Here is a 15,216-nt window from a genome sequence, read left to right as displayed (position 1 = left end):
GAGAGAGAGAAAGGGAGACAGGGAGAGAGAAAGGGAGATAGGGAGAGGGGAGAGAGAGAGACAGGGAGAGAGAGAGGGAGACAGGGAGAGGGAAACAGGGAGAGGGAGACAGGGAGAGAGGAGACAGGGAGAGGGAAGGGAGAGAGAACACATTTTACAATTCAGTTTGCACTTAAAGTGAATGTAAATGTTGATGATAAAGTGCCCCTGCTTTTAATCAAATTTTTAAAAAAACGTGCACTTTATCATCAAGATTTACAGTCACTTTAGTAACAGTTGGAAGGCTGGAAGCAAAAATAAATAAATAATTACTTAAAGCTACCGTAATTCTAACCGCGTCCTCCAGAGCAGTCAGTGGCACTAGGCATTGGGGCAGGTTGGCAGCTCCTCTTCCTCGGCAGCTCAGCTGCTGGCAGAGTTGAGACTCGGCAGTGGCAACGCAACTGGCACACACTTCGTCTTCTGCAACAATTCAATGTAAAATAGGAAATTAGTTATGGATAGTATTAAAAGCATATTATTAAAGCATAAGATGTCACTGCTGGCCTGGGCTTGCAGTTAATCTTTTTCGGCATCCAGATCATTGCATGGCATTGCCATGCAATGATGGATGCCAAAAAAGATAAATAACTGCAAGCCCAGGCCAGCAGTGACATCTTATGAAATAATTTAGTTATCTTCGCTGTACTTTTTACTTAGAAACAAACACAGCACACTTCAAACAATTGCAAATTGTGTTCATTTTGTTTTGAGGACTTATGAGTCAAACTCTTCTTATGGCAGAATCAGATAACTGCTGACATTATGTAATCTATTTTAAAATAAAATCACATTGTCCTCCTTTCACTGACTGAATTGTAATTTTGAAGGTGGCAACAAAATTGTGATTATTAAAGGGACAATCTAGTCAAAATTAAACTTTCATGATTCAGATAGGGCATGCAATTTTAAACAACTTTCCATTTTACTTCTATTATCTAATTTGCTCAATTCTTTAGATATCCTTTGTTGAAGAAATAGCAATGCACATGTGTGAGCCAATCACACAAGGCCTCTAGGTGCAGCAACCAATCAGCAGCTACTGAGCATATCTAGATATGCTTTTCAGCAAGTGATATCAAGAGAATGAAGCAAATTAGATAATAGAAGTAAATTAGAAAGTTGTTTAAAATGATATGCTCTTTCTAAATCACGAAAGAAAAAAATTGGCTTTCATGTCCCTTTAAGTCTATACTTAGTTTAATATCACTTTTGTTTTAAGCACTGCAGATTCAGATTGCAGAACCCATTGCCCAACACACAGTAGCAAGAAAGAAAACTTAACTAATCAGCCAGAATATTTCTTCAAGGCATGGATGGATATAATGCACTGAGTAACATATTTTGTACAGCTATTTTATTTAGTAGATAAAATGAATGAAAAACAAACATAAATTAACAGAAGATAATGAGGGTTATGTATATAAATTGTATATACATAACCCTCATTATCTTCTGTTGAAGTGTTAATTTATGTTTGTTTTTCATTCATTTTATCTACTAAATAAAAGATGTATTGTTGTATTCGTATTCATATTAAAAATGTATACCCACATGATTATGAACAATACATTAACCTAAATGGAAAGGAACTAGCAATGAACAGAAAAAAAAACTGTCTCTATACTGATGCACATGTTGATATTTAAAGAAGACAGGGAGGAGTGTCCTTTGACTGGATAAACACCTGGAGCACAATGTATTTAAATAAATAAGTAAATAAATATAGAAGTACACTTTTGCCTATGTGCAGCAAAAAGATAATGTTCACACAGTACTTATACCGTGAAGTGTATGGGGCCTGGGCTGCAAATTTTACAAAGTCTGCATGGCATGATGCTATTATATACTGTGAAGTGTATATGGGCCTGGGCTGCAAATTTTACAAAGTCTGCAGTGCATGGCATGATGCTATTATACCGTTAAGTGTGTGGGGCCTGGGCTGCAAATTTTACAAAGTCAGAGTCTGCATGGCATGATGGCTCTACTAGCTCTCTGGACTGGTGGTCCACACTCCTTAGTAAGAGTCCTACTCCTTACCTGAGATAGAATCCTCAATCCGGTTGTCAGTCTGTGTGGCTGTCTGTCACAGAATTCCACCGGGTCCGACTCCACCCACGTGGCACTGGGGCTCCGCTCCTCCATCCACCACCGCACCGTCCTCCTCCTCCTGTCCCTCTGAGACCCTGAGTCCCTCAGTCCCACAGCAGGCAGCACAGCACACACAGTCCTGTCCTCCAGGGCAGGACAGACCGTCATCTCCTCCGAGTCCTGGCTCCTCCACAGGCACTTAGGCAATAGGCAGACACTAGCACGGTCGGGCACGCAGAACAGCTCAGCAGCTCCCTCCACACTCTACTGAGTCCAGTCTTCCCGCCAGTCTGTCTCACTCTCAGCGCGACGTCACAAACGGCCCACACCTGTCAATCAGCAGCCCAGCAGGCACGCCTCCCTGCAGTGCTGCTGGAATGCTGATTGGCTCAAGTGAACTAGCTCATCATGGAGGCGGTTTTGAGAACCGCCTCCATTGGAGCTTGTATTAGGGCCCGGCGAGTCACCAGTGGGTGGCGCTGCTCTAAGTAAGCAGTCAACACACTTACTAGATCCATTGTTGCGCAATTATGGAGGGCAGCGGACCGGCTCACTGCCTCCTAATTGCGCAACAAGGGATGGTGACTTTTGCAGCGCAAGCGCAGTAGCGCACAGCGCAGTGAATGAGCGCACACACAGTAACTAAGCACAGTAATCGCCACGGTGGTGGGGGGGTACCCTTGGGGCGAGGGGTGGGCGTGGCCAAAAAATTTTATAAAATAAAAAACACTTTCTTTTTTTTTAAATAAATTTTATTTTAAAACTTTTTTCCCTCATTGGACAGGGTAGGCACTGCCTCCCCTGCCTCCTATTACTGCACGTCACTGCTGGTATAATAAAAATTTAATTTAATAGAACTTATCTGGTTGTAGTCTATTGTATACTGGTATAAATGGTTAATGGTATTGGAGAACAAGTATATAGGTGAGCACACGTGTACATGAATGTAAAAATACATAAACATATAAACACATAAAATTATATGAATACATGTACATATATGTTCACAAATCTTGTACCTAATCAGAATTTTACCAATGATTTATCAGGTCAGTCTCAATATTGAGACCGATGGGTTGTCGACTCCCTAGTGAAAATCCAAAAGACCTCCTTTTTGAAGAGGTTCTTGGATCTATCTCCTCCTCTTGGTTTATTGTGGATTTGGTCTATGACCATATATATATATATATATATATATATACACATATATATATATATATATATATATATATATATATATATATATATACTGTATATATGTATCTATCTATCTATCTATCTATACAGTTGTATGCAAAGGTTCAGGCACCCCTGACAATTTCCATGAGTTTTATTTATAAATATTTGGGTGTTTGGATCAGCAATTTCATTTTGATCTATCAAATAACTGCAGGACACAGTAATATTTCAGTAGTGAAATGAGGTTTATTGGATTAACAGAAAATGTGAAATATGCATCCAAACGAAATTTGACAGGTGCATAAATGTGGGCACCCTTGTCATTTTGTTGATTTGAATACTTGTAACTACCTAGCACTGATTAATTGGATTGGTGAGCCCACCAAGCCTTGAACTTGATTGACAGGTGCATCCAATCATGAGAAATGGTATTTAGGTGGCCAATTACAAGTTGTTGTTCTCTTTGACTCTCCTCTGAAGAGTGACAAGATGGGGGCTTTAAAACAACTCTCAAATGACCTGAAAACAAAGATTGTTCAACATTATGGTTTAGGGGAAGGCTATAAAATGCTATCGCAGAGATTTAAGCTGTTAGTGTCCACTGTGAGGAATATAGTGAGTTTTCCTGTGTGAACCCTGAAATGTCAATAAACACTGGTTTATGACCCACTATTAACAAGACCTGAGAGTGCTTTCGTTTGTTGCTGTATATATATATATATATATATATATATATATATAAACATTATAAAAAGTATGCACTAGTATAGAATGAAAAGTGGACTTAAATGGATTGTGGGTCCCACAGAAGCCAGACAGGCCTCTTATAAAAATACCTGCCAGTCAAGGTGGGTGTTCAAACCCTTAGGTACCAATGTATCTAGATAAAAAGTATATTTGGCCTCTCTTTGCAGCAATACTCTGTTACGATCACCCCCTCTATTCATGGGGGGGGGGGGGGGGACATGATCGATAATTGTATATTTCAAATCTGTCACTTTATGTTGTAGATCCAGAAAGTGTTGTGCCACAGGCTGCTCAGATGTTCCCTTCTTTAGACCTGTACGGATGGCTGAACTGTGATTTGCCATCATGGTCCGTAGATCATCGGAGGTCTTCCCTACATAATACAAACCACATGTACAGTGTAGTAGATATACAATGTGGGTGGTGGTACATGTCAAATGGTACCGATGTTTGTAAATCTTCCTCTTGTGGGGATGCGTAAAAGAAGTGCCTGTTATAAGGCCCCCACAGGTCGTACAGCCCAAACATGGAAAACCCCAGGTTTCTTAGTATCTAGCCATGTTGCTTTTTTGTAGCATTGTACTGGGTCAGTTTTAACTAAAAAGTCCTGCAAGGATCTAGCCCTTCTGTATCCAATACGTGGAGGTGGTGTCTGAAGTAAAGGTAAATATTTATCAGTATTGACAATCTCCCAATGTTTGCAATGTTTGCTGATAGTATCTCCTAGTGCTAGAATAAGTTGCGACAAAGGTCATTCTATTAGTATCTGGAGTTCTCATAGTTTCTTGATCTTCAAAAAGCTGTGTGCACTGTGTTTCCAGAAGTTTTTTGGGATAATTGCGTGTCTGAAAGTGCTGCATCATTTCTGCAAGTTGCTCATCCATGTTATTTTTCTCAGTATTGTTCCTTAGCAACCTTAGAAGTTGTGACTTTGGTAGAGCCTTTTTAAGTGCTGGTGGGTGGCAACTGGTAAAATGAAGAAGTGCATTCCGATCAGTTTCCTTACAGAAAAGGGTGGATTGGAGCCTTTCATCATTTTTATAAAGCCGGACATCAAGAAAGTCGATCTGTTTTTTGTTATACTGCATTTTAAATACTAATGCAAGATTGATGGTGTTCAGTTGCAGGAACCATGCTTCCAATTCATCCGATGTTCCTTTCCATAGTAGAAAGAGATTGCCAATATACCTTTTGAAATAGGTGATCATATCTACCTTAAACAGATTTGTTGTAAATTCCTCAAAGAAAGACATTAGCGTAAGATGGGGCCACATTGGACCCCATCGCTGTCCCTGTTAACTGTAGAAAAAATTGATGTTCGAATCTGAAGTAGTTCGTAGTTAGTCAAACTTCCAAAAAGTATAATAGCACCTCAGGGGGTGGTCCCACATATGGGTACCTGGTAAGATGGCCTGTCTGGCTTCTGTGGGACCCACAATCCATTTAAGTCCACTTTTCATTCTATACTATTGCATAATTTTTATAATGTTTATATATATATATATATAATATATATATATATATATATATATATATATATATATATTGTTCTCTATACTTATAGTATATGGTTAAGACCTGGCTATCACATAAATTGCCATCTCGTATGGCTTATTATTGGCCTTAGCCCTTAATAGAATTTTTTCTGTAGGACCGGGATCTAAACCTGGATAAGAGTGAGACATATATATATTGTTTAGTCTCGTCTTGGTTGCTATGACTACTAATGCTTGTAATAAGTTTAGTGCTACAGCAGACGTGATGGTCCCCCATAATGAGTGAGGTCCACCGGCTTAGCCCGCCTCTGTTATTTTCTAACTGTTATTTTCTAACTGTATTGTAGTGCACTTTATTTACATTTATAGCAGATTGTACGTAAGGGTAGTGTCTGTTCAGCTGTTGCTTTGTGGGCTATTCACATTTGTCCCATACGATTACCCTTTTTGCCTATTGGCGCTTTTTAGTGGGAGTGTTTGTTACTATAGTAACCACTAGTAATCATATGTGTTTGATGGGATTAGAATTACAAGCTCCTGGTTTATATTTTCCCCAAAAAACTGTTTTATAGGACTGTCTCTGTTTAGTAACATGCTATTTATGTTATGCTAGTATTATATTTTTTGTTTTTATTGTTTGTAATAGATGCTCTACACGCAGACTCACACTGCCCTGGACGATCACACCTGTGTTGAGGGGGCGGGTCCACTAGGGAGAACGTGGCGTCCTGCAGTTTCTAAGAGACGTTATAAGTTTGGTGGTGGGTAAGTGCTTATGTAACACTGTTTGTCTGAGGATGGGTTTCTTACCCGAAAACGTTCACAATAAAGTGACCACATTGTTTGATGAAACATGGAGTGCACTTTTTCTCTGAGTATATACTTGCACGTTGCTGCACCCAAGGCTGTTGGACTTTTACTTCAGGAGTGCACTCTGTCTGACGATATATTGTGCTTTTGAAAATGGATGTGCGCCATTACCTTTTTTGTTTGTGTTATTACTGGGTCATATTGGCAGCACTGCCGAAGATGTGTATATAAACTTTTTGTAAGGTGTGCTAAACCAAATTTTGCATTTGTATTAAAACATAATCAGGGAGACTGACCATCTCCCATTGGTTAAAGCACCCCACCCAAGCTCATGTGTGCTCATGACAGTGTAATAGACTTGTGAATATTAAGCCAGGGAGTCTCATTCTATTATGAAGAGTAAAAGCAGGAATGATTCAGCCCTCTGAGGCAAAGGACTGTAGTGTTAGGACCAGTTTATATTGGGACACCTTGTAAGTGGTGACTGGCTAAGCAAAATATGCCCATATTGTGTGACTAAGATCCCAATTTTATTTAAAAAGAATATTTGTTCCTTGATGTTGTTTGCAGGCATTTTTTTGCAGCAGTTCAAAAAATATGTTGTGCTTTTGAAAATGGATGTGCGCCAATGCCTTTTTTGTGTATATATCAATATACATATATACATATGTGTGTGTATATATCAATATACATATATATATATATATATATATATATATATATATATATATATATATATATATATATATATATATATATATATATATATATATATATATATATATATATATATATATATATATATATATATATATATATATATATATATATACAAAAGATAAATGAACCAGTAGAAAAAATCCACTGGATCACTCCTAGGCGCTCACTATCAGAAAAGCTATGCCACAGTGTATATATTCTATACCCAGCACCTCATATAAAAATTCTAGCAAGATATATCCAGCTGCCAAACCCCAAATAACAGAGGAGACCTGGAATGATCCAGATCCAGAGCACATCAAATGTAGACAACACAGTCTTCAAGCGAAACTCCCCTATTAGATGTACACTTACTTCAAAGAACCTCAATCAAATGAGGTAAGAATGTAGCACTTTCATGAATGGGCAAGGCACCTCCTGTAGAATAGATGTGGACTGATCAACTGGGTCTCCCAGTGTGTAGCCTTCTGTGTCTTGGAATACAGATAGTAGAACCCTCCAAATATCCTTGTGCTCTCTTTAGTGAGTAGTAACTTCCAATTCCAGTATAGGTGTCCTTAAAGATCAAGGGCGCATGGATGAGGAGAGAGCCCGAGTTTGGTTCCGGCAAGTAAGTACTTTATGAGATTCCTCACTAAATATCTCAATGCTCAGATGTGCTAGAGTTAGTCTCTCTTGCTGACCCTGGTGCATTGTGTGGCTATATATATATATATATATATATATATATATATATATATATATATATATATATATATATATATATATATATGTGTGTGTATGTATATATATATATATATATATATATATTCATACACTTTTGAGCCCTTCCTTCCCAGTCAAACACCTTGACATATAATATTTTAAACACTATTTATACACTTATTTAAAAAATAAACTTATATTTTAATACATTTAATATGTATAAATACAAGTGTAATACTTTTACATATGTTTTATTCTAACCCTAACACTTAACGTCAATGTTTGCGCCAGTCACAGTGGTCGCAACGCATAACTTTTAAATTTTAATATGAGTAATGTTTAGAGCGGTCGTGATAGCCATTGAAAGAATAGGATGTGCTATTCAGATGTCGGTTGCGCTAAATTCTCTGGTTTTTCAATTTTACTATGGACTTGTAATATCAGATTTGCTTGCTAATCTTAGCACCGTCCTGCAATATTAACCCCTTAAGGACCAAGGCCATTTTTCAATTTCTTTCCCTTAAGGACCAGGGCTATTTTTACATTTCTGCGGTGTTTGTGTTTAGCTGTAATCTTCCTCTTACTCATTTACTGTACCCCCACATATTATATACCGTTTTTCTCGCCACTAAATGGACTTTCTAAAGATACCATTATTTTCATCATATCTTATAATTTACTATTAAAAATATTATAAAATATGAGGAAAAAATGGAAAAAAACACACTTTTTCTAACTTTGACCCCCAAAATCTGTTACACATCTACAACCACCAAAAAACAACCATGCTAAATAGTTTCTAAATTTTGTCCTGATTTTAGAAATACCCAATGTTTACATCTTCTTTGCTTTTTTTGCAAGTTATAGGGCAATAAATGCAAGTAGCACTTTGCTATTTCAAAACCACTTTTTTTCAAAATGAGCCCTAGTTACATTGGAACCCTGATATCTGTCAGGAATACCTGAATATCCCTTGACATGTATATATTTTTTTTTAGAAGACATCCCAAAGTATTGATCTAGGCCCATTTTGGTATATTTCATGCCACCATTTCGCCGCCAAATGCGATCAAATAAAAAAAAATGTTCACTTTTTCACAAATTTTTTCACAAACTTTAGGTTTTTCACAGAAATTATTTACAAACAACTTGTGCAATTATTGCATAAATGGTTGTAAATGCTTCTCTGGGATCCCCTTTGTTCAGAAATAGCAGACTTATATGGCTTTGGCGTTGCTTTTTGATAATTAGTAGGCTGCTAAATGCCACTGCGCATTACACGTGTATTATGCCCAGCAGTGAAGGGGTTAATTAGGGAGGATGTAGGGAGCGTCTAGGGTTAATTTTAGCTTTAGTGTAGTGTAGTAGACAACCCCAAGTATTGATCTAGGCCCATCTTGGTATATTTCATGCTACCATTTCACCGCTAAATGCGATCAAATAAAAAAAAACGTAAAATATTTCACAATTTTAGGTTTCGCCCCCGATCCCGCCCCCTCTCTCTTCAATACTCCATCGATGGCCGCCCACCCGCCTCCCACGTCGGCTCCCACCCACCACCAACGATTGTGGCCATCGATGCCGGTGCAGAGAGGGCCACAGAGTGGCTCTCTCTGCATCGGATGGGGGAAAAATGCTATTGCAGGATGCATCGACATCGAGGCATCACTGCAATAACGGTAAAGCGGCAGGATCGCTTCCAGCCGCTTTAATCCCCAAAGTCGTACAGGGTACGTCGCTGGTCTTTAAAGACCAGGTTGTGTGCGACGTACCCTGTACGACTCGTGTCGTTAAGGGGTTAATAGCCCACCCTGTGCTATAAATAGGGCTCCACTTGTAATCTAGGCCTATGTTTAAACATAGATAACATGAATAAATAAAAAATATTCTCTCTCTATATATTGGTGCCATTTTTAGCTAAAATGCTTTATTTTCTTCTAGCAGTAGGTGGTAATGCTGATGTTAAACTAGTTTAAAGGGACAGTCTAGTCCAAAATAAACTTTAAAGGGATACTAAACCCAAAAATGTTCTTTCATGATTGAGTTACAGAATACAATTTTAAACAACATTCCAATTTATGTCTATTATATAATTTGCTTCATTCTTTAGATATCCTTTGTTGAAGAAACAGCAATGCACATGGGTGAGCCAATCACACTAAGCATCTTTGTGCAGCCACCAATCAGCAGCTATTGAGCCTATTTAGATATGCTTTTGGCAAAGGATATCAAGAGAATGAAGCAAATTAGATAATATAAGTAAACTAGAAAGTTGTTTAAAATTGCATGTTCTTTCTAAATCATGAAAGAGAAAATGTGGGTTTCATGTCCCTTTAATGATTCAGATAGGGCATGTAATTTTAAACAACTTTCCAATTTTGCTTTGTTCTTTTGGTATTCTTAGTTGAAAGCTAAACCCAGGATTCTCATATGCTAATTTTTTAGACCTTGAAGGCCGCCTCTTATCGGAATGCGTTTTGGCAGTTTTTCACCATTAGAGGGCATTAGTTCATGTGTTTCATATAGATAATATTGTGCTCATGCATGTGGAGTTACCTAGGAGCCAGCACTGATTGGCTAAAATGCAAGTCTGTCAAAAGAACTGAAATAAGAGGGCAGTTTGCAGAGGCTTAGATATAAGGTAATCACAGAGGTAAAAAGTATATAAATATATCTGTGTTGGTTTTGCAAAATTGGGGAATGGGTAATAAAGGGATTATCTATCTTTTTAAACAATACAAATTCTGGTGTAGACTGTCACATTAAGGTTTAAAAGAGGTTAAATGCTTCAACAGTGATAACAAGATATTCATTACACCAGAGTTCTAATATAAGCAGCAAACCTTACTTTACTCAATCAGAAGAAGACCTTAAAAACGCCATTCAATGGTTACCAGTCCAAGACACTGATTACTAATAAGTAACTTCCAGTGCTGCTTGCTGGATATCTTGTCCGTCTCAGTGAAAGGCTGTAATTATTTCCAGTTCCACTTGAGGTTATCACTTAGTGAGCTGTATATCTTCCTCTTCTTAGTCCTGGATTCCCAGAAGTACTGTGACTGTCCTTCTTTCAAAGGATGAAGCACCCATCATGTGCATGAAACTAGCAGGAAAAGGTGACATCAGTGGCGTGCTGTTTCCTATATGTTCTGCACCATTAGAGGGACATTAAACACTTTGAAATGGTAATTTAAAATGATAAATCATATATATATATATATATATATATATATATATATATATATATATATATATATATATATATATATATATAAAATCTGCAATAAATACTCATTATTTATTTTGTCCCCTTTGCCTGTAATTCCATTCTGAAATTGTGGGCTTTTCAGTTCCTGTTAGAAATGGAAGTGCAGAACACAGTTATATTCCACACAGCCATTGGCTGCACTCTCTAGTGACCTATTTATAACCGTCCCTAATTGGACACAGCACAGAAGGTAACCTAAGTAACAACATAACTCCCATTGCTATTATTTTGTTAATATTTAAACAGCTAATGAAAGTTTAAAAAATACATCTACATGATATTCTCAGACTAATCTTTTCTTTGAATGCATCATTCTATCTAGCATTTATTTAGGGTTTAATGTCCCTTTAAATATTATAGCAACCGTTTTGATACAATAGTTGGTATATACAGTATTCCACTCCATCTTGACCGCTGCTAAGTCCTTTTAGCGCAATAGGCTTTTAGTGCATCCCTTAGAATATAATAGGAGCTGGTATTCAAGCACACTGCTTCTGAGTGACTTTAGTTAAATTGTTCTAAATCTCTAATTCAATGGCCGGGATGGCCCATAAACTGCAAATGCTAACAATGATACTCCTGTTTGTTTATATCTCAAGCACTATGAAAGGGACATAAAAGTGCAAAAACAAAATGCTCTAATTGGTTAGAACATTTTATCAACGCACTATTGCTTTCATATGTTCAACCCCTGTAAATAGGTTAAATGCATAGGTAAAGTCAGGTTCAGGGCAGCAAAGCACTACTGGGATTAGCTGAACACATCTGGTGAGCCAATTACAAGAGGGATATGTGTGTAGCCACCAATCACTATCTAACTTCCAGTAGTGCATTACTGCTACAGTAAGCCTACCTAGATATGCTCTTTAACCCTTTAAGGACACAGCTTTCTGTTTGCTCAATTGTTTTATGACAGAAAAATTCCGTCATATGTCCTTAAGAGGTTAAAATGGATACAAAAGAGAACAAAGTAAATTTGATAATACAATCAATAAAGTTTTGTATGAACAGAACTCAACAAGACAGTGATTTTTTTGTGGTAATCAGTTGTAATTAAAGGGGCACTTTTTTCATGATTCAGATAGAGCATGCAATTTTAAGCAACTTTCTAATTTACTCCTATTATCAATTTTTCTTTGTTCTTTTGCTATCTTTATTTGAAAAAGAAAGTCCAGAACGATGGACAGCACTTGTAATATATAACATTTACAAGTAAAAGCACTTACTGTTTGCGCCTCTGCCATTTGAAAATGTCCGTCTGCCCCTCCCCTATTTTGTCAGCAGCTACATCATCATCTTCTTGTGATCGCAGTAACTTTGCGATCGTACTCGTTCCCTGCTTTAGCGCATGCTCAATGCGCCGATTTTACTGAAGGGGGAACATATGAAACAGGAACAAAAACACTGGCTCATTATCTGAGCGGTTTCATATTTGCGGCGGAATCCAATCTGGGAACTGCTAACTGCTGCCGGAGGGTTGAACAGCACACTGGTACGCGGCAAATAAGAAACCTGCACACAATTATTCATCTGTATTCTGATTGTGGCAGGTGAAGAAATTACCTCTAATTATTAGTCATGCCATTTTTTTTCTGTTTTTTTTTTTTTGTGTAATCTCCAATTCATGAGAAAGGTTTAGCTGGCTCAATTTGAATCTGAAGAAAAGGTAAATGAAGTCCTAGCATTAAGCTTTGCTGTTGTTTATTTGTTTAATTATAACCTTGTGCTCAAGCTCATCTTGATATAATTGACAAGGTGTCCTGTACATTATTTTCTATGTAATGCTTTAGTTTTTCAAGATATTGCAGGTTTAGTTTGGTTTAAGTGTAATATCTAGACATGTGCGATTCGGTTCGGTCCGAATCGAAATTCGGATGAATTTTGTCGAATTCGGATCGATTCGAATTTCCAAATTGCGGCAGTGCCGAATCTACTGTATAAATCCGAATCGATTCTAATTTATTCGGATGGATTCGTATGGCCATGTATTACACTAATATTGTACAGTATACTAGTGTAATACACAGCACATCCCACTTAACAGTGCCGAAATTCCGAAAATCCGAATCGATTCGAACCGAATCGAACCGAATTTCCCACAAATCTGAAAGAATCCGAATGAATCTGAAACAAATTCATTCGATTTCTTCCGAATTCGAATTGATCCGAACCGAAATTCGAATCGGTCCAAATCGATCAGAACCGAACTAAAGGGATATGAAACCTAGTTTTTCTTTCATGATTCAGATAGAGCATAGAACAACCTTCTAATTTAGCTCTATTATCAAATTTGCTTCATTCTCTTGGTATTGTTTGTTAAAGTAATGCACACAGGAGCTTGCTGAACACTAATCAGCATCTAGTTCCCATTAGTGCATTGCTGCTTCTGATACTACCTATGTATGCTTTTCAGCAAAGGATGCCAAGAGAACAATGTAAGTTAGATAATACACATACAATGGAAAATTGTTTAAAACGTCATTGTCTATCCGAATCATGAAAGTTTAATATTGACTTTACTATCCCTTTAAATTAAAATCTGAAAAACCGAAAAGAGTTGGTGTTCCCTTAACATCCCTTGGTGTAATAAATTAGGGATCCCCTGTAGTTCATATAGGACTCCATTTATCATCCATGGGCGAAAAAGGGTGTACATATTCCTCCCTGTCTGCCAGACTTCTCCTCTGGCGGAAGCAATCTGTTGTCCGCATTTACAATTGCACACAGGCGCTACTGTGCGATTTTGTGCAACCCCCCCCCCATGTCCACACAGAGCCAATCACGTGCGGGCAGGAGCTGTCAATCTCCCCGGACGGTTGAGACTGGGGAGATTTAAATTCTTCAGGTGGAGAACAGGGATGCAACCGCTGCTTGATAAAAACTGACTGCAGTTCGCTTGTGCGGACCTGCATTTGATTTGAATAGGGGACTCATCTTAAAATAAATATTAGCCCAGAGACAGTAATAAAACCCTCTACCTGAATATTGTTTCACCCTGTAATTGGCACAGCTTTTATTACAGATCCAATAATATCTGCTTGGGGAAAAAAAAACTTAACATGTTTACCAAACTCCCCTTAACCTAAGGACCTCTTCAATAAATTAGAATTGATCCACATTGCTAATTTATGCATGTTTGTCACCTCTCTGTGAGGGTGTCACACTCTTTAGTTCCTATTGTAGGGCCTTATGAGTGAAAGCTAAATGTTAGATCCTATGCACGCCGTTATAGTGGATTCACAGTAACAATAAAATGTAGCAAACCTGACTTTTTCATAGCAGCTCCTTTTTATTGAGTTTCCCATACTCAATCCACTATTGGTTAGTTTTAAAGTGATAGTAAATCCTAAGGTTTGTGAAATGCTAGAATTACCAGTGCAACAAATAAAGGGGACTTTCAGTCATGAAGTATAAAATGCTTCATGCTGAAAGCTCCTTTATTTGTTTGCAGCGTTCGCCACACTGAGCGCCTCAGGCTGCCTATACCCGAACAATATTTTGAACTGAAGTACTCTTAGCCAATAGAGTGCTAGCTATCCGGCATAATGTCAACTGGCCTGCACGGTTATTGGCTAAGAGTACCTCAGTGCAAAATAGAGTTCTGCGAATGCTACAAACAAATAAAGGAACTTTCAGATGATGCGTTTTATACTTCAAGACTGAAAGTCGCACTAGTAAATCTTAGCGTTTCACTGTTACCTGATTCTGACCCCAGTCAGTATATGTTATATAAGCACCTATAGTATAGACAATTCACCCTAACTGGACCCCCCAAGCACTCATCCCCCCTTCCATACTCTAACTTAAAGGGACAGTAAAGGGACAGTAAAGCCTTTAGTACCCATTTCCCAGCTTTGCACAACCAACATTGTTTTATTAATATACTTTATAACATTTAAGCCTCTAAATTTCTGCCTGTTTTTAATCCACTACAGACAGCCTCTTATCACATGCTTTTTTATTTGTTTTTCACAGCAGGAGACTGCTAGTTCATGTGGGCCATATAGATAACGTTGTGCTCACGCCTGTGAAGTTGTGCACAACACAACACTAATCAGCTAAAATGCAAGTCAATAGATTATAATTAAAAAGAAATGTGATCAGGGGGCTGTCAGAAGAGGCTTATATACAAGGTAATCATAAAGGTAAAAAGTATTAATA

Source organism: Bombina bombina, chromosome 8 (genome assembly GCF_027579735.1).
Source record: "Bombina bombina isolate aBomBom1 chromosome 8, aBomBom1.pri, whole genome shotgun sequence".
Taxonomy (NCBI): Eukaryota; Metazoa; Chordata; class Amphibia; order Anura; family Bombinatoridae; genus Bombina; species Bombina bombina.
The sequence above is the reverse complement of the archived record's forward strand: the minus strand, read 5'-3'. Positions refer to the sequence as shown.